This window comes from Chiloscyllium plagiosum, unplaced genomic scaffold (genome assembly GCF_037043375.1).
Source record: "Chiloscyllium plagiosum isolate Xiang-an unplaced genomic scaffold, Cpla_swu_hap1 HiC_scaffold_26, whole genome shotgun sequence".
Lineage (NCBI taxonomy): Eukaryota > Metazoa > Chordata > Chondrichthyes > Orectolobiformes > Hemiscylliidae > Chiloscyllium > Chiloscyllium plagiosum.
In genome coordinates this window covers 13,303,518-13,327,225 of record NW_028270164.1, presented here as the reverse complement: position 1 = coordinate 13,327,225, position 23,708 = coordinate 13,303,518, and the positions used below count along the sequence as shown (strand labels likewise).

The following is a 23,708-nucleotide window of genomic DNA, read 5'->3' as shown; positions in this document are numbered from 1 at the left end:
TTTGGTGATATTTGTTGGTGATGTTGTTGATATTGTTGGTGATATTGTTGGTGATATTGTTGGTGATATTGTTGTTGATATTGTTGATATTGTTGGTGATATATTTGGTGATATTGTTTTTGATATTGTTGGTGATATTGTTGTTGATATTGTTTGTGATATTTTTGTGATATTTTTTGGTGATATTGTTGGTGATATTGTCGTTGGTTTTGTTGTTGATATTGTTGTTGGTATTGTTGTTGATATTGTTATTGGTATTGTTGTTGATATTGTTGGTGATATTGTCGTTGGTTTTGTTGTTGATATTGTTGTTGGTATTGTTGTTGATATTGTTATTGGTATTGTTGTTGATATTGTTGATGATATTGTTGTTGGTATTGTTGTTGATATTGTTGTTGGTATTGTTGTGATATTGTTGTTGGTATTGCTGTTGATATTGTTGGTGATATTGTTGTTAATATTGTTGTTGATATTGTTGGTGATATTGTTGATATTGTTGTTGATATTGTTGGTGATATTGTTGGTGATATTGTTGGTGATATTGTTGTTGATATTGTTGGGGATATTGTTGGTGATATTGTTGTTGGTATTGTTGTTGATATTGTTGGTGATAGTGTTGGTGATATTGTTGTTGATATTGTTGGTGATATTGCTGTTGATATTGTTGGTGATATTGTTGGTGATATTGTTGATATTGTTGGGGGTATTGTTGTTGATATTGTTTGCGATATTGTTGGTGATATTGTTAGTGATATTGTTGTTGATATTGTTGGTGATATTTGTTGGTGATATTTGTTGGTGATATTGTTGGTGATATTGTTGATTATATTGTTGGTGATATTGTTGGTGATGTTGTTGGTGATATTGTTGGTGATATTGTTGGTGATATCATTGGTGATATTATTGGTGATGTTGTTGATATTATTGGTGAACTCGTTGGTGATATTGTTGTTGTTGTTGTTGGTGATATTGTTGTTGTTGTTGTTGGTGATATTGTTGGTGATATTGTTGGTGATGTTGTTGATATTGTTGGTGATATTGTTGGTGATATTGTTGGTGATGTTGTTGTTGATATTGTTGATATTGTTGATGATATTGTTGGTGATACTGTTGATATTGATGGTGATATTGTTGGTGATATTGTTGTTGATATTGTTGTTGATATTGTTGGTGATATTTGTTGTTGATATTGTTGGTGATATTGTTGATTATATTGTTGGTGATATTGTTGGTGATGTTGTTGGTGATATTGTTGGTGATATTGTTGGTGATATCATTGGTGATATTATTGGTGATGTTGTTGATATTATTGGTGAACACGTTGGTGATATTGTTGTTGATGTTGTTGGTGATATTGTTGTTGATATTGTTGGTGATGTTGTTGATATTGTTGGTGATATTGTTGGTGTTATTGTTGGTGATATTGTTGTTGATATTGTTGATATTGTTGTTGATATTGTTGGTGATACTGTTGATATTGATGGTGATATTGTTGGTGATATTGTTGTTGATATTGTTGTTGATATTGTTGGTGATATTTGTTGTTGATATTGTTGGTGATATTGTTGGTGATATTGTTGTTGATATTGTTTGTGATATTTTTGGTGATATTTGTTGGTGATATTGTTGGTGATATTGTTTGTGATATTTTTGTGATATTTGTTGGTGATATTGTTGGTGATATTGTTGTTGATATTGTTGATGATATTGTTGGTGATACTGTTGATATTGTTTTTGATATTGTTGGTGATATTGTTGTTGATATTGTTTGTGATATTTTTGGTGATATTTGTTGGTGATATTGTTGTTGATATTGTTGATATTGTTTGTGATATTTTTGGTGATATTGTTGGTGATATAGTTGTTGATATTGTTGATATTGTTGGTGATATATTTGGTGATATTGTTTTTGATATTGTTGGTGATATTGTTGTTGATATTGTTTGTGATATTTTTGTGATATTTGTTGGTGATATTGTTGGTGATATTGTTGTTGATATTGTTGATGATATTGTTGGTGATACTGTTGATATTGTTTTTGATATTGTTGGTGATATTGTTGTTGATATTGTTTGTGATATTTTTGGTGATATTTGTTGGTGATATTGTTGATATTGTTGATATTGTTTGTGATATTTTTGGTGATATTGTTGGTGATATTGTTGTTGATATTGTTGATATTGTTGGTGATATTGTTGGTGATACTGTTGATATTGTTGTTGATATTGCTAGTGATATTGTTGTTGATATTGTTGAAAGTGTTGGTGATATTTCTGGTGATATTGCTGTTGATATTGTTGGTGATATTGTTGGTGATATTGTTGTTGATATTGTTGGGGGTTTTGTTGTTGATATTGTTTGCGATATTGTTGGTGATATTGTTAGTGATATTGTTGTTGATATTGTTGGTGATATTTGTTGGTGATATTGTTGGTGATATTGTTGGTGATATTGTTGATTATATTGTTGGTGATATTGTTGGTGATGTTGTTGGTGATATTGTTGGTGATATTGTTGGTGATATCATTGGTGATATTATTGGTGATGTTGTTGATATTATTGGTGAACTCGTTGGTGATATTGTTGTTGATGTTGTTGGTGATATTGTTGGTGATATTGTTGGTGATGTTGTTGATATTGTTGGTGATATTGTTGGTGATATTGTTGGTGATATTGTTGTTGATATTGTTGATATTGTTGGTGATATTTGTTGGTGATATTTGTTGGTGATATTGTTGGTGATATTGTTGGTTATATTGTTGGTGATATTGTTGGTGATGTTGTTGGTGATATCGTTGGTGATATTATTGGTGATGTTGTTGATATTATTGGTGAACTCGTTGGTGATATTGTTGTTGATGTTGTTGGTGATATTGTTGGTGATGTTGTTGATATTGTTGGTGATATTGTTGTTGATATTGTTGATATTGTTGTTGATATTGTTGGTGATACTGTTGATATTGATGGTGATATTGTTGTTGATATTGTTGGTGATATTTGTTGTTGATATTGTTGGTGATATTGTTGGTGATATTGTTGTTGATATTGTTTGTGATATTTTTGGTGATATTTCTTGGTGATATTGTTGGTGTTATTGTTGTTGATATTGTTGATATTGTTGGTGATATATTTGGTGATATTGTTTTTGATATTGTTGGTGATATTGTTGTTGATATTGTTTGTGATATTTTTGTGATATTTGTTGGTGATATTGTTGGTGATATTGTCGTTGGTTTTGTTGTTGATATTGTTGTTGGTATTGTTGTTGATATTGTTATTGGTATTGTTGTTGATATTGTTGGTGATATTGTCGTTGGTTTTGTTGTTGATATTGTTGTTGGTATTGTTGTTGATATTGTTATTGGTATTGTTGTTGATATTGTTGATGATATTGTTGTTGGTATTGTTGTTGATATTGTTGTTGGTATTGTTGTGATATTGTTGTTGGTATTGCTGTTGATATTGTTGGTGATATTGTTGTTAATATTGTTGTTGATATTGTTGGTGATATTGTTGATATTGTTGTTGATATTGTTGGTGATATTGTTGGTGATATTGTTGGTGATATTGTTGTTGATATTGTTGGGGATATTGTTGGTGATATTGTTGTTGGTATTGTTGCTGATATTGTTGGTGATAGTGTTGGTGATATTGTTGTTGATATTGTTGGTGATATTGCTGTTGATATTGTTGGTGATATTGTTGGAGATATTGTTGATATTGTTGGGGGTATTGTTGTTGATATTGTTTGCGATATTGTTGGTGATATTGTTAGTGATATTGTTGTTGATATTGGTGGTGATATTTGTTGGTGATATTTGTTGGTGATATTGTTGGTGATATTGTTGATTATATTGTTGGTGATATTGTTGGTGATGTTGTTGGTGATATTGTTGGTGATATTGTTGGTGATATTGTTGATTATATTGTTGGTGATATTGTTGTTGATATTGTTGTTGATATTGTTTGTGATATTGTTGTATTGTTGTTGATATTGTTGGTGATATCATTGGTGATATTGTTGTTGATATTGTTGGTGATATTGTTGGTGATATTGTTGTTGATATTGTTTGTGCTATTGTTGGTGATATTGTTGTTGATATTGTTGGGGATATTGTTGGTGATATTGTTGTTGGTATTGTTGTTGATATTGTTGGTGATAGTGTTGGTGATATTGTTGTTGATATTGTTGGTGATATTGCTGTTGATATTGTTGATGATATTGTTGGTGATATTGTTGGTGATGTTGTTGGTGATATTGTTGATGATATCGTTGGTGATATTATTGGTGATGTTGTTGATATTATTGGTGAACTCGTTGGTGATATTGTTGTTGATGTTGTTGGTGATATTGTTGGTGATGTTGTTGATATTGTTGGTGATATTGTTGGTGATATTGTTGGTGATATTGTTGTTGATATTGTTGATATTGTTGGTGATATTGTTGGTGATACTGTTGATATTGATGGTGATATTGTTGGTGATATTGTTGTTGATATTGTTGATATTGTTGGTGATATTTGTTGTTGATATTGTTGGTGATATTGTTGTTGATATTGTTGGTGATATTTTTGGTGATATTTGTTGGTGATATTGTTGGTGATATTGTTGTTGATATTGCTGATATTGTTGGTGATATATTTGGTGATATTGTTTTTGATATTGTTGGTGATATTGTTGTTGATATTGTTGTTGATATTGTTGGTGATATTGTTAGTGCTATTGTTGTTGATATTGTTGTTGATATTGTTGGTGATATTGTTCTTGATATTGTTATTGGTATTGTTGTTGATATTGTTGGTGATATTGTTGTTGATATTGTTGATATTGTTGTTGATATTGTTGGTGATATTTGTTGGTGATATTTGTTGTTGAGGTTATTTGTATTGTTGTTGATATTGTTGGTGATATTGTTAGTGATATTGTTGTTTATATTGTTGGTGATATTGTTGGTGATATTGTTGTTGATATTGTTATTGGTATTGTTGTTGATATTGTTGATGATATTGTTGTTGATATTGTTGTTGATATTGTTATTGGTATTGTTGTTGATATTGTTGGTGATATTGTTGTTGATATTGTTGTTGGTATTGTTGTTGATATTGTTGGTGATATTGTTGTTGATATTGTTGTTGATAATGTTGGTGATATTGTTGTTGATATTGTTGGTGATATTGTTGTTGATATTGTTATTGGTATTGTTGTTGATTTTGTTGGTGATATTGTTGTTGGTATTGTTGATATTGTTGTTGAGATTGTTGTTGGTATTGTTGTGATATTGTTGTTGGTATTGCTGTTGATATTGTTGGTGATATTGTTGTTGATATTGTTGTTGATATTGTTGGTGATATGGGTGATATTGTGGTTGATATTGTTGGTGATATTGTTGGTGATATTGTTGTTGATATTGTTTGCGCTATTGTTGGTGATATTGTTGGTGATATTGTTGGTGATATTGTTGTTGGTATTGTTGTTGATATTGTTGGTGATAGTGTTGGTGATATTGTTGTTGATATTGTTGGTGATATTGTTGGTGATATTGTTGTTGATATTGTTGGGGGTATTGTTGTTGATATTGTTTGCGATATTGTTGGTGATATTGTTAGTGATATTGTTGTTGATAGTGTTGGTGATATTTGTTGGTGATATTGTTGGTGATATTGTTGGTGATATTGTTGATTATAATGTTGGTGATATTGTTGGTGATGTTGTTGGTGATATTGTTGGTGATATTGTTGGTGATATCATTGGTGATATTATTGGTGATGTTGTTGATATTATTGGTGAACTCGTTGGTGATATTGTTGTTGATGTTGTTGGTGATATTGTTGGTGATATTGTTGGTGATGTTGTTGATATTGTTGGTGATATTGTTGGTGATATTGTTGGTGATATTGTTGTTGATATTGTTGATATTGTTGGTGATATTTGTTGGTGATATTTGTTGGTGATATTGTTGGAGATATTGATGATTATATTGTTGGTGATATTGTTGGTGATGTTGTTGGTGATATCGTTGGTGATATTATTGGTGATGTTGTTGATATTATTGGTGAACTCGTTGGTGATATTGTTGTTGATGTTGTTGGTGATATTGTTGGTGATGTTGTTGATATTGTTGGTGATATTGTTGGTGATATTGTTGGTGATATTGTTGTTGATATTGTTGATATTGTTGTTGATATTGTTGGTGATACTGTTGATATTGATGGTGATATTGTTGTTGATATTGTTGGTGATATTTGTTGTTGATATTGTTGGTGATATTGTTGTTGATATTGTTTGTGATATTTTTGGTGATATTTGTTGGTGATATTGTTGATATTGTTGATATTGTTTGTGATATTTTTGGTGATATTGTTGGTGATATTGTTGTTGATATTGTTGATATTGTTGGTGATATTGTTGGTGATACTGTTGATATTGTTGTTGATATTGCTAGTGATATTGTTGTTGATATTGTTGAAAGTGTTGGTGATATTTCTGGTGATATTGCTGTTGATATTGTTGGTGATATTGTTGGTGATATTGTTGTTGATATTGTTGGGGGTTTTGTTGTTGATATTGTTTGCGATATTGTTGGTGATATTGTTAGTGATATTGTTGTTGATATTGTTGGTGATATTTGTTGGTGATATTGTTGGTGATATTGTTGGTGATATTGATGATTATATTGTTGGTGTTATTGTTGGTTATGTTGTTGGTGATATTGTTGGTGATATTGTTGGTGATATTATTGGTGATGTTGTTGATATTATTGGTGAACTCGTTGGTGATATTGTTGTTGATGTTGTTGGTGATATTGTTGGTGATATTGTTGGTGATGTTGTTGATATTGTTGGTGATATTGTTGGTGATATTGTTGGTGATATTGTTGTTGATATTGTTGATATTGTTGGTGATATTTGTTGGTGATATTTGTTGGTGATATTGTTGGAGATATTGATGATTATATTGTTGGTGATATTGTTGGTGATGTTGTTGGTGATATCGTTGGTGATATTATTGGTGATGTTGTTGATATTATTGGTGAACTCGTTGGTGATATTGTTGATGATGTTGTTGGTGATATTGTTGGTGATGTTGTTGATATTGTTGGTGATATTGTTGGTGATATGGTTGTTGATATTGTTGATATTGTTGTTGATATTGTTGGTGATACTGTTGATATTGATGGTGATATTGTTGTTGATATTGTTGGTGATATTTGTTGTTGATATTGTTGGTGATATTGTTGTTGATATTGTTTGTGATATTTTTGGTGATATTTGTTGGTGATGTTGTTGATATTGTTGGTGATATTGTTGGTGATATTGTTGGTGATATTGTTGTTGATATTGTTGATATTGTTGGTGATATATTTGGTGATATTGTTTTTGATATTGTTGGTGATATTGTTGTTGATATTGTTTGTGATATTTTTGTGATATTTTTTGGTGATATTGTTGGTGATATTGTCGTTGGTTTTGTTGTTGATATTGTTGTTGGTATTGTTGTTGATATTGTTATTGGTATTGTTGTTGATATTGTTGGTGATATTGTCGTTGGTTTTGTTGTTGATATTGTTGTTGGTATTGTTGTTGATATTGTTATTGGTATTGTTGTTGATATTGTTGATGATATTGTTGTTGGTATTGTTGTTGATATTGTTGTTGGTATTGTTGTGATATTGTTGTTGGTATTGCTGTTGATATTGTTGGTGATATTGTTGTTAATATTGTTGTTGATATTGTTGGTGATATTGTTGATATTGTTGTTGATATTGTTGGTGATATTGTTGGTGATATTGTTGGTGATATTGTTGTTGATATTGTTGGGGATATTGTTGGTGATATTGTTGTTGGTATTGTTGTTGATATTGTTGGTGATAGTGTTGGTGATATTGTTGTTGATATTGTTGGTGATATTGCTGTTGATATTGTTGGTGATATTGTTGGTTATATTGTTGATATTGTTGGGGGTATTGTTGTTGATATTGTTTGCGATATTGTTGGTGATATTGTTAGTGATATTGTTGTTGATATTGTTGGTGATATTTGTTGGTGATATTTGTTGGTGATATTGTTGGTGATATTGTTGATTATATTGTTGGTGATATTGTTGGTGATGTTGTTGGTGATATTGTTGGTGATATTGTTGGTGATATCATTGGTGATATTATTGGTGATGTTGTTGATATTATTGGTGAACTCGTTGGTGATATTGTTGTTGATGTTGTTGGTGATATTGTTGGTGATGTTGTTGATATTGTTGGTGATATTGTTGGTGATATTGTTGGTGATGTTGTTGTTGATATTGTTGATATTGTTGATGATATTGTTGGTGATACTGTTGATATTGATGGTGATATTGTTGGTGATATTGTTGTTGATATTGTTGTTGATATTGTTGGTGATATTTGTTGTTGATATTGTTGGTGATATTGTTGATTATATTGTTGGTGATATTGTTGGTGATGTTGTTGGTGATATTGTTGGTGATATTGTTGGTGATATCATTGGTGATATTATTGGTGATTTTGTTGATATTATTGGTGAACTCGTTGGTGATATTGTTGTTGATATTGTTGGTGATGTTGTTGATATTGTTGGTGATATTGTTGGTGTTATTGTTGGTGATATTGTTGTTGATATTGTTGATATTGTTGTTGATATTGTTGGTGATACTGTTGATATTGATGGTGATATTGTTGGTGATATTGTTGTTGATATTGTTGTTGATATTGTTGGTGATATTTGTTGTTGATATTGTTGGTGATATTGTTGGTGATATTGTTGTTGATATTGTTGGGGATATTGTTGGTGATATTGTTGTTGGTATTGTTGTTGATATTGTTGGTGATAGTGTTGGTGATATTGTTGTTGATATTGTTGGTGATATTGCTGTTGATATTGTTGATGATATTGTTGGTGATATTGTTGGTGATGTTGTTGGTGATATTGTTGATGATATCGTTGGTGATATTATTGGTGATGTTGTTGATATTATTGGTGAACTCGTTGGTGATATTGTTGTTGATGTTGTTGGTGATATTGTTGGTGATGTTGTTGATATTGTTGGTGATATTGTTGGTGATATTGTTGGTGATATTGTTGTTGATATTGTTGATATTGTTGGTGATATTGTTGGTGATACTGTTGATATTGATGGTGATATTGTTGGTGATATTGTTGTTGATATTGTTGATATTGTTGGTGATATTTGTTGTTGATATTGTTGGTGATATTGTTGTTGATATTGTTTGTGATATTTTTGGTGATATTTGTTGGTGATATTGTTGGTGATATTGTTGTTGATATTGCTGATATTGTTGGTGATATTTGTTGTTGATATTTGTTGGTGATATTGTTGTTGATATTGTTGTTGATAATGTTGGTGATATTGTTGTTGATATTGTTGGTGATATTGTTGTTGATATTGTTATTGGTATTGTTGTTGATTTTGTTGGTGATATTGTTGTTGGTATTGTTGATATTGTTGTTGAGATTGTTGTTGGTATTGTTGTGATATTGTTGTTGGTATTGCTGTTGATATTGTTGGTGATATTGTTGTTGATATTGTTGTTGATATTGTTGGTGATATGGGTGATATTGTGGTTGATATTGTTGGTGATATTGTTGGTGATATTGTTGTTGATATTGTTTGCGCTATTGTTGGTGATATTGTTGGTGATATTGTTGGTGATATTGTTGTTGGTATTGTTGTTGATATTGTTGGTGATAGTGTTGGTGATATTGTTGTTGATATTGTTGGTGATATTGTTGGTGATATTGTTGTTGATATTGTTGGGGGTATTGTTGTTGATATTGTTTGCGATATTGTTGGTGATATTGTTAGTGATATTGTTGTTGATAGTGTTGGTGATATTTGTTGGTGATATTGTTGGTGATATTGTTGGTGATATTGTTGATTATAATGTTGGTGATGTTGTTGGTGATATTGTTGGTGATATTGTTGGTGATATCATTGGTGATATTATTGGTGATGTTGTTGATATTATTGGTGAACTCGTTGGTGATATTGTTGTTGATGTTGTTGGTGATATTGTTGGTGATATTGTTGGTGATGTTGTTGATATTGTTGGTGATATTGTTGGTGATATTGTTGGTGATATTGTTGTTGATATTGTTGATATTGTTGGTGATATTTGTTGTTGATATTTGTTGGTGATATTGTTGGAGATATTGATGATTATATTGTTGGTGATATTGTTGGTGATGTTGTTGGTGATATCGTTGGTGATATTATTGGTGATGTTGTTGATATTATTGGTGAACTCGTTGGTGATATTGTTGTTGATGTTGTTGGTGATATTGTTGGTGATGTTGTTGATATTGTTGGTGATATTGTTGGTGATATTGTTGGTGATATTGTTGTTGATATTGTTGATATTGTTGTTGATATTGTTGGTGATACTGTTGATATTGATGGTGATATTGTTGTTGATATTGTTGGTGATATTTGTTGTTGATATTGTTGGTGATATTGTTGTTGATATTGTTTGTGATATTTTTGGTGATATTTGTTGGTGATATTGTTGATATTGTTGATATTGTTTGTGATATTTTTGGTGATATTGTTGGTGATATTGTTGGTGATGTTGTTGATATTGTTGGTGATATTGTTGGTGTTATTGTTGGTGATATTGTTGTTGATATTGTTGATATTGTTGTTGATATTGTTGGTGATACTGTTGATATTGATGGTGATATTGTTGGTGATATTTGTTGGTGATATTTGTTGGTGATATTGTTGGTGATATTGTTGATTATATTGTTGGTGATATTGTTGGTGATGTTGTTGGTGATATTGTTGGTGATATTGTTGGTGATATCATTGGTGATATTATTGGTGATGTTGTTGATATTATTGGTGAACTCGTTGGTGATATTGTTGTTGATGTTGTTGGTGATATTGTTGGTGATATTGTTGGTGATGTTGTTGATATTGTTGGTGATATTGTTGGTGATATTGTTGGTGATGTTGTTGTTGATATTGTTGATATTGTTGATGATATTGTTGGTGATACTGTTGATATTGATGGTGATATTGTTGGTGATATTGTTGTTGATATTGTTGTTGATATTGTTGGTGATATTTGTTGTTGATATTGTTGGTGATATTGTTGATTATATTGTTGGTGATATTGTTGGTGATGTTGGTGATATTGTTGGTGATATTGTTGGTGATATCATTGGTGATATTATTGGTGATGTTGTTGATATTATTGGTGAACTCGTTGGTGATATTGTTGTTGATGTTGTTGGTGATATTGTTGTTGATATTGTTGGTGATGTTGTTGATATTGTTGGTGATATTGTTGGTGTTATTGTTGGTGATATTGTTGTTGATATTGTTGATATTGTTGTTGATATTGTTGGTGATACTGTTGATATTGATGGTGATATTGTTGGTGATATTGTTGTTGATATTGTTGTTGATATTGTTGGTGATATTTGTTGTTGATATTGTTGGTGATATTGTTGGTGATATTGTTGTTGATATTGTTTGTGATATTTTTGGTGATATTTGTTGGTGATATTGTTGGTGATATTGTTTGTGATATTTTTGTGATATTTGTTGGTGATATTGTTGGTGATATTGTTGTTGATATTGTTGATGATATTGTTGGTGATACTGTTGATATTGTTTTTGATATTGTTGGTGATATTGTTGTTGATATTGTTTGTGATATTTTTGGTGATATTTGTTGGTGATATTGTTGTTGATATTGTTGATATTGTTTGTGATATTTTTGGTGATATTGTTGGTGATATAGTTGTTGATATTGTTGATATTGTTGGTGATATATTTGGTGATATTGTTTTTGATATTGTTGGTGATATTGTTGTTGATATTGTTTGTGATATTTTTGTGATATTTGTTGGTGATATTGTTGGTGATATTGTTGTTGATATTGTTGATGATATTGTTGGTGATACTGTTGATATTGTTTTTGATATTGTTGGTGATATAGTTGTTGATATTGTTGATATTGTTGGTGATATATTTGGTGATATTGTTTTTGATATTATTGGTGATATTGTTGTTGATATTGTTTGTGATATTTTTGTGATATTTGTTGGTGATATTGTTGGTGATATTGTTGTTGATATTGTTGATGATATTGTTGGTGATACTGTTGATATTGTTTTTGATATTGTTGGTGATATTGTTGTTGATATTGTTTGTGATATTTTTGGTGATATTTGTTGGTGATATTGTTGTTGATATTGTTGATATTGTTTGTGATATTTTTGGTGATATTGTTGGTGATATAGTTGTTGATATTGTTGATATTGTTGGTGATATATTTGGTGATATTGTTTTTGATATTGTTGGTGATATTGTTGTTGATATTGTTTGTGATATTTTTGTGATATTTGTTGGTGATATTGTTGGTGATATTGTTGTTGATATTGTTGATGATATTGTTGGTGATACTGTTGATATTGTTTTTGATATTGTTGGTGATATTGTTGTTGATATTGTTTGTGATATTTTTGGTGATATTTGTTGGTGATATTGTTGATATTGTTGATATTGTTTGTGATATTTTTGGTGATATTGTTGGTGATATTGTTGTTGATATTGTTGATATTGTTGGTGATATTGTTGGTGATACTGTTGATATTGTTGTTGATATTGCTAGTGATATTGTTGTTGATATTGTTGAAAGTGTTGGTGATATTTCTGGTGATATTGCTGTTGATATTGTTGGTGATATTGTTGGTGATATTGTTGTTGATATTGTTGGGGGTTTTGTTGTTGATATTGTTTGCGATATTGTTGGTGATATTGTTAGTGATATTGTTGTTGATATTGTTGGTGATATTTGTTGGTGATATTGTTGGTGATATTGTTGGTGATATTGTTGATTATATTGTTGGTGATATTGTTGGTGATGTTGTTGGTGATATTGTTGGTGATATTGTTGGTGATATCATTGGTGATATTATTGGTGATGTTGTTGATATTATTGGTGAACTCGTTGGTGATATTGTTGTTGATGTTGTTGGTGATATTGTTGGTGATATTGTTGGTGATGTTGTTGATATTGTTGGTGATATTGTTGGTGATATTGTTGGTGATATTGTTGTTGATATTGTTGATATTGTTGGTGATATTTGTTGGTGATATTTGTTGGTGATATTGTTGGTGATATTGTTGGTTATATTGTTGGTGATATTGTTGGTGATGTTGTTGGTGATATCGTTGGTGATATTATTGGTGATGTTGTTGATATTATTGGTGAACTCGTTGGTGATATTGTTGTTGATGTTGTTGGTGATATTGTTGGTGATGTTGTTGATATTGTTGGTGATATTGTTGTTGATATTGTTGATATTGTTGTTGATATTGTTGGTGATACTGTTGATATTGATGGTGATATTGTTGTTGATATTGTTGGTGATATTTGTTGTTGATATTGTTGGTGATATTGTTGGTGATATTGTTGTTGATATTGTTTGTGATATTTTTGGTGATATTTGTTGGTGATATTGTTGGTGATATTGTTTGTGATATTTTTGTGATATTTGTTGGTGATATTGTTGGTGATATTGTTGTTGATATTGTTGATGATATTGTTGGTGATACTGTTGATATTGTTTTTGATATTGTTGGTGATATTGTTGTTGATATTGTTTGTGATATTTTTGGTGATATTTGTTGGTGATATTGTTGTTGATATTGTTGATATTGTTTGTGATATTTTTGGTGATATTGTTGGTGATATAGTTGTTGATATTGTTGATATTGTTGGTGATATATTTGGTGATATTGTTTTTGATATTGTTGGTGATATTGTTGTTGATATTGTTTGTGATATTTTTGTGATATTTGTTGGTGATATTGTTGGTGATATTGTTGTTGATATTGTTGATGATATTGTTGGTGATACTGTTGATATTGTTTTTGATATTGTTGGTGATATTGTTGTTGATATTGTTTGTGATATTTTTGGTGATATTTGTTGGTGATATTGTTGATATTGTTGATATTGTTTGTGATATTTTTGGTGATATTGTTGGTGATATTGTTGTTGATATTGTTGATATTGTTGGTGATATTGTTGGTGATACTGTTGATATTGTTGTTGATATTGCTAGTGATATTGTTGTTGATATTGTTGAAAGTGTTGGTGATATTTCTGGTGATATTGCTGTTGATATTGTTGGTGATATTGTTGGTGATATTGTTGTTGATATTGTTGGGGGTTTTGTTGTTGATATTGTTTGCGATATTGTTGGTGATATTGTTAGTGATATTGTTGTTGATATTGTTGGTGATATTTGTTGGTGATATTGTTGGTGATATTGTTGGTGATATTGTTGATTATATTGTTGGTGATATTGTTGGTGATGTTGTTGGTGATATTGTTGGTGATATTGTTGGTGATATCATTGGTGATATTATTGGTGATGTTGTTGATATTATTGGTGAACTCGTTGGTGATATTGTTGTTGATGTTGTTGGTGATATTGTTGGTGATATTGTTGGTGATGTTGTTGATATTGTTGGTGATATTGTTGGTGATATTGTTGGTGATATTGTTGTTGATATTGTTGATATTGTTGGTGATATTTGTTGGTGATATTTGTTGGTGATATTGTTGGTGATATTGTTGGTTATATTGTTGGTGATATTGTTGGTGATGTTGTTGGTGATATCGTTGGTGATATTATTGGTGATGTTGTTGATATTATTGGTGAACTCGTTGGTGATATTGTTGTTGATGTTGTTGGTGATATTGTTGGTGATGTTGTTGATATTGTTGGTGATATTGTTGTTGATATTGTTGATATTGTTGTTGATATTGTTGGTGATACTGTTGATATTGATGGTGATATTGTTGTTGATATTGTTGGTGATATTTGTTGTTGATATTGTTGGTGATATTGTTGGTGATATTGTTGTTGATATTGTTTGTGATATTTTTGGTGATATTTGTTGGTGATATTGTTGGTGATATTGTTGTTGATATTGTTGATATTGTTGGTGATATATTTGGTGATATTGTTTTTGATATTGTTGGTGATATTGTTGTTGATATTGTTTGTGATATTTTTGTGATATTTGTTGGTGATATTGTTGGTGATATTGTCGTTGGTTTTGTTGTTGATATTGTTGTTGGTATTGTTGTTGATATTGTTATTGGTATTGTTGTTGATATTGTTGGTGATATTGTCGTTGGTTTTGTTGTTGATATTGTTGTTGGTATTGTTGTTGATATTGTTATTGGTATTGTTGTTGATATTGTTGATGATATTGTTGTTGGTATTGTTGTTGATATTGTTGTTGGTATTGTTGTGATATTGTTGTTGGTATTGCTGTTGATATTGTTGGTGATATTGTTGTTAATATTGTTGTTGATATTGTTGGTGATATTGTTGATATTGTTGTTGATATTGTTGGTGATATTGTTGGTGATATTGTTGGTGATATTGTTGTTGATATTGTTGGGGATATTGTTGGTGATATTGTTGTTGATATTGTTGGTGATATTGCTGTTGATATTGTTGGTGATATTGTTGGAGATATTGTTGATATTGTTGGGGGTATTGTTGTTGATATTGTTTGCGATATTGTTGGTGATATTGTTAGTGATATTGTTGTTGATATTGGTGGTGATATTTGTTGGTGATATTTGTTGGTGATATTGTTGGTGATATTGTTGATTATATTGTTGGTGATATTGTTGGTGATGTTGTTGGTGATATTGTTGGTGATATTGTTGGTGATATTGTTGATTATATTGTTGGTGATATTGTTGTTGATATTGTTGTTGATATTGTTTGTGATATTGTTGTATTGTTGTTGATATTGTTGGTGATATCATTGGTGATATTGTTGTTGATATTGTTGGTGATATTGTTGGTGATATTGTTGTTGATATTGTTGGTGATATTGCTGTTGATATTGTTGGTGATATTGTTGGAGATATTGTTGATATTGTTGGGGGTATTGTTGTTGATATTGTTTGCGATATTGTTGGTGATATTGTTAGTGATATTGTTGTTGATATTGGTGGTGATATTTGTTGGTGATATTTGTTGGTGATATTGTTGGTGATATTGTTGATTATATTGTTGGTGATATTGTTGGTGATGTTGTTGGTGATATTGTTGGTGATATTGTTGGTGATATTGTTGATTATATTGTTGGTGATATTGTTGTTGATATTGTTGTTGATATTGTTTGTGATATTGTTGTATTTTTGTTGATATTGTTGGTGATATCATTGGTGATATTGTTGTTGATATTGTTGGTGATATTGTTGGTGATATTGTTGTTGATATTGTTTGTGCTATTGTTGGTGATATTGTTGTTGATATTGTTGGGGATATTGTTGGTGATATTGTTGTTGGTATTGTTGTTGATATTGTTGGTGATAGTGTTGGTGATATTGTTGTTGATATTGTTGGTGATATTGCTGTTGATATTGTTGATGATATTGTTGGTGATATTGTTGGTGATGTTGTTGGTGATATTGTTGATGATATCGTTGGTGATATTATTGGTGATGTTGTTGATATTATTGGTGAACTCGTTGGTGATATTGTTGTTGATGTTGTTGGTGATATTGTTGGTGATGTTGTTGATATTGTTGGTGATATTGTTGGTGATATTGTTGGTGATATTGTTGTTGATATTGTTGATATTGTTGGTGATATTGTTGGTGATACTGTTGATATTGATGGTGATATTGTTGGTGATATTGTTGTTGATATTGTTGATATTGTTGGTGATATTTGTTGTTGATATTGTTGGTGATATTGTTGTTGATATTGTTTGTGATATTTTTGGTGATATTTGTTGGTGATATTGTTGGTGATATTGTTGTTGATATTGCTGATATTGTTGGTGATATATTTGGTGATATTGTTTTTGATATTGTTGGTGATATTGTTGTTGATATTGTTGTTGATATTGTTGGTGATATTGTTAGAGCTATTGTTGTTGATATTGTTGTTGATATTGTTGGTGATATTGTTCTTGATATTGTTATTGGTATTGTTGTTGATATTGTTGGTGATATTGTTGTTGATATTGTTGATATTGTTGTTGATATTGTTGGTGATATTTGTTGGTGATATTTGTTGTTGATGTTATTGGTATTGTTGTTGATATTGTTGGTGATATTGTTAGTGATATTGTTGTTTATATTGTTGGTGATATTGTTGGTGATATTGTTGTTGATATTGTTATTGGTATTGTTGTTGATATTGTTGTTGATATTGTTGTTGATATTGTTGTTGATATTGTTATTGGTATTGTTGTTGATATTGTTGGTGATATTGTTGTTGATATTGTTGTTGGTATTGTTGTTGATATTGTTGGTGATATTGTTGTTGATATTGTTGTTGATAATGTTGGTGATATTGTTGTTGATATTGTTGGTGATATTGTTGTTGATATTGTTATTGGTATTGTTGTTGATTTTGTTGGTGATATTGTTGTTGGTATTGTTGATATTGTTGTTGAGATTGTTGTTGGTATTGTTGTGATATTGTTGTTGGTATTGCTGTTGATATTGTTGGTGATATTGTTGTTGATATTGTTGTTGATATTGTTGGTGATATGGGTGATATTGTGGTTGATATTGTTGGTGATATTGTTGGTGATATTGTTGTTGATATTGTTTGCGCTATTGTTGGTGATATTGTTGGTGATATTGTTGGTGATATTGTTGTTGGTATTGTTGTTGATATTGTTGGTGATAGTGTTGGTGATATTGTTGTTGATATTGTTGGTGATATTGTTGGTGATATTGTTGTTGATATTGTTGGGGGTATTGTTGTTGATATTGTTGTTGATATTGTTGGTGATATGGGTGATATTGTGGTTGATATTGTTGGTGATATTGTTGGTGATATTGTTGTTGATATTGTTTGCGCTATTGTTGGTGATATTGTTGGTGATATTGTTGGTGATATTGTTGTTGGTATTGTTGTTGATATTGTTGGTGATAGTGTTGGTGATATTGTTGTTGATATTGTTGGTGATATTGTTGGTGATATTGTTGTTGATATTGTTGGGGGTATTGTTGTTGATATTGTTTGCGATATTGTTGGTGATATTGTTAGTGATATTGTTGGTGATAGTGTTGGTGATATTTGTTGGTGATATTGTTGGTGATATTGTTGGTGATATTGTTGATTATAATGTTGGTGATATTGTTGGTGATGTTGTTGGTGATATTGTTGGTGATATTGTTGGTGATATCATTGGTGATATTATTGGTGATGTTGTTGATATTATTGGTGAACTCGTTGGTGATATTGTTGTTGATGTTGTTGGTGATATTGTTGGTGATATTGTTGGTGATGTTGTTGATATTGTTGGTGATATTGTTGGTGATATTGTTGGTGATATTGTTGTTGATATTGTTGATATTGTTGGTGATATTTGTTGGTGATATTTGTTGGTGATATTGTTGGAGATATTGATGATTATATTGTTGGTGATATTGTTGGTGATGTTGTTGGTGATATCGTTGGTGATATTATTGGTGATGTTGTTGATATTATTGGTGAACTCGTTGGTGATATTGTTGTTGATGTTGTTGGTGATATTGTTGGTGATGTTGTTGATATTGTTGGTGATATTGTTGGTGATATTGTTCGTGATATTGTTGTTGATATTGTTGATATTGTTGTTGATATTGTTGGTGATACTGTTGATATTGATGGTGATATTGTTGTTGATATTGTTGGTGATATTTGTTGTTGATATTGTTGGTGATATTGTTGTTGATATTGTTTGTGATATTTTTGGTGATATTTGTTGGTGATATTGTTGATATTGTTGATATTGTTTGTGATATTTTTGGTGATATTGTTGGTGATATTGTTGTTGATATTGTTGATATTGTTGGTGATATTGTTGGTGATACTGTTGATATTGTTGTTGATATTGCTAGTGATATTGTTGTTGATATTGTTGAAAGTGTTGGTGATATTTCTGGTGATATTGCTGTTGATATTGTTGGTGATATTGTTGGTGATATTGTTGTTGATATTGTTGGGGGTTTTGTTGTTGATATTGTTTGCGATATTGTTGGTGATATTGTTAGTGATATTGTTGTTGATATTGTTGGTGATATTTGTTGGTGATATTGTTGGTGATATTGTTGGTGATATTGATGATTATATTGTTGGTGTTATTGTTGGTTATGTTGTTGGTGATATTGTTGGTGATATTGTTGGTGATATCATTGGTGATATTATTGGTGATGTTGTTGATATTATTGGTGAACTCGTTGGTGATATTGTTGTTGATGTTGTTGGTGATATTGTTGGTGATATTGTTGGTGATGTTGTTGATATTGTTGGTGATATTGTTGGTGATATTGTTGGTGATATTGTTGTTGATATTGTTGATATTGTTGGTGATATTTGTTGGTGATATTTGTTGGTGATATTGTTGGAGATATTGATGATTATATTGTTGGTGATATTGTTGGTGATGTTGTTGGTGATATCGTTGGTGATATTATTGGTGATGTTGTTGATATTATTGGTGAACTCGTTGGTGATATTGTTGTTGATGTTGTTGGTGATATTGTTGGTGATGTTGTTGATATTGTTGGTGATATTGTTGGTGATATTGTTGTTGATATTGTTGATATTGTTGTTGATATTGTTGGTGATACTGTTGATATTGATGGTGATATTGTTGTTGATATTGTTGGTGATATTTGTTGTTGATATTGTTGGTGATATTGTTGTTGATATTGTTTGTGATATTTTTGGTGATATTTGTTGGTGATGTTGTTGATATTGTTGGTGATATTGTTGGTGATATTGTTGGTGATATTGTTGTTGATATTGTTGATATTGTTGGTGATATATTTGGTGATATTGTTTTTGATATTGTTGGTGATATTGTTGTTGATATTGTTTGTGATATTTTTGTGATATTTTTTGGTGATATTGTTGGTGATATTGTCGTTGGTTTTGTTGTTGATATTGTTGTTGGTATTGTTGTTGATATTGTTATTGGTATTGTTGTTGATATTGTTGGTGATATTGTCGTTGGTTTTGTTGTTGATATTGTTGTTGGTATTGTTGTTGATATTGTTATTGGTATTGTTGTTGATATTGTTGATGATATTGTTGTTGGTATTGTTGTTGATATTGTTGTTGGTATTGTTGTGATATTGTTGTTGGTATTGCTGTTGATATTGTTGGTGATATTGTTGTTAATATTGTTGTTGATATTGTTGGTGATATTGTTGATATTGTTGTTGATATTGTTGGTGATATTGTTGGTGATATTGTTGGTGATATTGTTGTTGATATTGTTGGGGATATTGTTGGTGATATTGTTGTTGGTATTGTTGTTGATATTGTTGGTGATAGTGTTGGTGATATTGTTGTTGATATTGTTGGTGATATTGCTGTTGATATTGTTGGTGATATTGTTGGTGATATTGTTGATATTGTTGGGGGTATTGTTGTTGATATTGTTTGCGATATTGTTGGTGATATTGTTAGTGATATTGTTGTTGATATTGTTGGTGATATTTGTTGGTGATATTTGTTGGTGATATTGTTGGTGATATTGTTGATTATATTTTTGGTGATATTGTTGGTGATGTTGTTGGTGATATTGTTGGTGATATTGTTGGTGATATCATTGGTGATATTATTGGTGATGTTGTTGATATTATTGGTGAACTCGTTGGTGATATTGTTGTTGATGTTGTTGGTGATATTGTTGGTGATATTGTTGGTGATGTTGTTGATATTGTTGGTGATATTGTTGGTGATATTGTTGGTGATGTTGTTGTTGATATTGTTGATATTGTTGATGATATTGTTGGTGATACTGTTGATATTGATGGTGATATTGTTGGTGATATTGTTGTTGATATTGTTGTTGATATTGTTGGTGATATTTGTTGTTGATATTGTTGGTGATATTGTTGATTATATTGTTGGTGATATTGTTGGTGATGTTGTTGGTGATATTGTTGGTGATATTGTTGGTGATATCATTGGTGATATTATTGGTGATGTTGTTGATATTATTGGTGAACTCGTTGGTGATATTGTTGTTGATGTTGTTGGTGATATTGTTGTTGATATTGTTGGTGATGTTGTTGATATTGTTGGTGATATTGTTGGTGTTATTGTTGTTGATATTGTTGATATTGTTGTTGATATTGTTGGTGATACTGTTGATATTGATGGTGATATTGTCGGTGATATTGTTGTTGATATTGTTGTTGATATTGTTGGTGATATTTGTTGTTGATATTGTTGGTGATATTGTTGGTGATATTGTTGTTGATATTGTTTGTGATATTTTTGGTGATATTTGTTGGTGATATTGTTGGTGATATTGTTTGTGATATTTTTGTGATATTTGTTGGTGATATTGTTGGTGATATTGTTGTTGATATTGTTGATGATATTGTTGGTGATACTGTTGATATTGTTTTTGATATTGTTGGTGATATTGTTGTTGATATTGTTTGTGATATTTTTGGTGATATTTGTTGGTGATATTGTTGTTGATATTGTTGATATTGTTTGTGATATTTTTGGTGATATTGTTGGAGATATAGTTGTTGATATTGTTGATATTGTTGGTGATATATTTGGTGATATTGTTTTTGATATTGTTGGTGATATTGTTGTTGATATTGTTTGTGATATTTTTGTGATATTTGTTGGTGATATTGTTGGTGATATTGTTGTTGATATTGTTGATGATATTGTTGGTGATACTGTTGATATTGTTTTTGATATTGTTGGTGATATAGTTGTTGATATTGTTGATATTGTTGGTGATATATTTGGTGATATTGTTTTTGATATTGTTGGTGATATTGTTGTTGATATTGTTTGTGATATTTTTGTGATATTTGTTGGTGATATTGTTGGTGATATTGTTGTTGATATTGTTGATGATATTGTTGGTGATACTGTTGATATTGTTTTTGATATTGTTGGTGATATTGTTGTTGATATTGTTTGTGATATTTTTGGTGATATTTGTTGGTGATATTGTTGTTGATATTGTTGATATTGTTTGTGATATTTTTGGTGATATTGTTGGTGATATAGTTGTTGATATTGTTGATAATGTGGGTGATATATTTGGTGATATTGTTTTTGATATTGTTGGTGATATTGTTGTTGATATTGTTTGTGATATTTTTGTGATATTTGTTGGTGATATTGTTGGTGATATTGTTGTTGATATTGTTGATGATATTGTTGGTGATACTGTTGATATTGTTTTTGATATTGTTGGTGATATTGTTGTTGATATTGTTTGTGATATTTTTGGTGATATTTGTTGGTGATATTGTTGATATTGTTGATATTGTTTGTGATATTTTTGGTGATATTGTTGGTGATATTGTTGTTGATATTGTTGATATTGTTGGTGATATTGTTGGTGATACTGTTGATATTGTTGTTGATATTGCTAGTGATATTGTTGTTGATATTGTTGAAAGTGTTGGTGATATTTCTGGTGATATTGCTGTTGATATTGTTGGTGATATTGTTGGTGATATTGTTGTTGATATTGTTGGGGGTTTTGTTGTTGATATTGTTTGCGATATTGTTGGTGATATTGTTAGTGATATTGTTGTTGATATTGTTGGTGATATTTGTTGGTGATATTGTTGGTGATATTGTTGGTGATATTGTTGATTATATTGTTGGTGATATTGTTGGTGATGTTGTTGGTGATATTGTTGGTGATATTGTTGGTGATATCATTGGTGATATTATTGGTGATGTTGTTGATATTATTGGTGAACTCGTTGGTGATATTGTTGTTGATGTTGTTGGTGATATTGTTGGTGATATTGTTGGTGATGTTGTTGATATTGTTGGTGATATTGTTGGTGATATTGTTGGTGATATTGTTGTTGATATTGTTGATATTGTTGGTGATATTTGTTGGTGATATTTGTTGGTGATATTGTTGGTGATATTGTTGGTTATATTGTTGGTGATATTGTTGGTGATGTTGTTGGTGATATCGTTGGTGATATTATTGGTGATGTTGTTGATATTATTGGTGAACTCGTTGGTGATATTGTTGTTGATGTTGTTGGTGATATTGTTGGTGATGTTGTTGATATTGTTGGTGATATTGTTGTTGATATTGTTGATATTGTTGTTGATATTGTTGGTGATACTGTTGATATTGATGGTGATATTGTTGTTGATATTGTTGGTGATATTTGTTGTTGATATTGTTGGTGATATTGTTGGTGATATTGTTGTTGATATTGTTTGTGATATTTTTGGTGATATTTGTTGGTGATATTGTTGGTGATATTGTTGTTGATATTGTTGATATTGTTGGTGATATATTTGGTGATATTGTTTTTGATATTGTTGGTGATATTGTTGTTGATATTGTTTGTGATATTTTTGTGATATTTGTTGGTGATATTGTTGGTGATATTGTCGTTGGTTTTGTTGTTGATATTGTTGTTGGTATTGTTGTTGATATTGTTATTGGTATTGTTGTTGATATTGTTGGTGATATTGTCGTTGGTTTTGTTGTTGATATTGTTGTTGGTATTGTTGTTGATATTGTTATTGGTATTGTTGTTGATATTGTTGATGATATTGTTGTTGGTATTGTTGTTGATATTGTTGTTGGTATTGTTGTGATATTGTTGTTGGTATTGCTGTTGATATTGTTGGTGATATTGTTGTTAATATTGT

At 30.2% G+C, this 23,708-nt stretch overlaps 1 protein-coding gene across 1 annotated transcript in view; it reads right to left on the bottom strand.

Moving 5' to 3' along the window:
* LOC148145083 (Fc receptor-like protein 5) overlaps nucleotides 1–23,708 on the bottom strand; it is a 172,119-nt gene that overhangs the window by 133,641 nt on the left and 14,770 nt on the right. The window lies entirely within an intron of this gene.